The following is a 1,012-nucleotide window of genomic DNA, read 5'->3' as shown; positions in this document are numbered from 1 at the left end:
CTTCACTTCTTTGTTCTTCCTTCTTATTCATTATTTCTATCCCATTTTTTTCTCTTCATATTTTCCAACGAACTCCATCACATCTTCTGTTTCTCTTTTTTTTTCGTTAGTGAACATACAAGAATTTCTTAGTTCCGATGAAAATCAACACAATTTATAAGTGTGACATTGACATCAATAATAAGATGTTAGTGTGTGAATTTTGTGGATTACTAAAGAAATGGTGAAATTGAAATAGTTAATAGAATTGAAGATGAAGAAGGAGAAAAAAAGGACGCTTCAATGGAAAAGAAGCTTAATGCGAAAGACAACAAAATAAAGAGAATTTTTTTTAAAAAAAATTGTGGGTCAATAAGAAAAATCATATAGCTTAATAAAAGTTAATATATTAAGAAAATAATATTTAAAATTTTAATTATATATTGATCTATTAAAAAATGACATGTGTATGATTTTATAATAGTTTTTCTTTTTTAATTCCTTCATACGCTATTAGGTGAATGAACTCATTATTTTTGCCACATCATCTCTTAGGGTTATATTTAATTCACTTTAAGATGTTAAAGGAGTATTTAAATGTCTGTATAGTTTAAGTGATAAAGTAAGTCATCGGACCAAGTTCAGATTTTCTTTAATGCATTTTCTCTAATTTAAACCATAATTTTCACTATTGTCATTTATGAAATCATAAAACGAGTACTACAATCACTTTGTCAACTTTTAATTGTCATGATTTTCTATTTTTTTTAGAGTCAAAACTATAAGAAATTTGATTAACATTTTATAACTATTTTATTTTTTTAATTATATTGATATGCAAGAAATTGTCATTTATAGTACTTTTAGTATGATTTTAAATATCTAAATTTTTGTTTAAGATAAATTGACTTTTAAAAAATGCAAAATGAATAAAGATAATATTTTATTTGATTTGTTTGAATTTTGATGGATAACCGACCCGACCCGAATACCCTACTCGCATGATTTTCATGTTACTCACATTATTGTTATA

This window comes from Solanum pennellii, chromosome 3, assembly GCF_001406875.1.
Source record: "Solanum pennellii chromosome 3, SPENNV200".
NCBI lineage: Eukaryota > Viridiplantae > Streptophyta > Magnoliopsida > Solanales > Solanaceae > Solanum > Solanum pennellii.
This window is presented reverse-complemented; position numbering follows the sequence as displayed.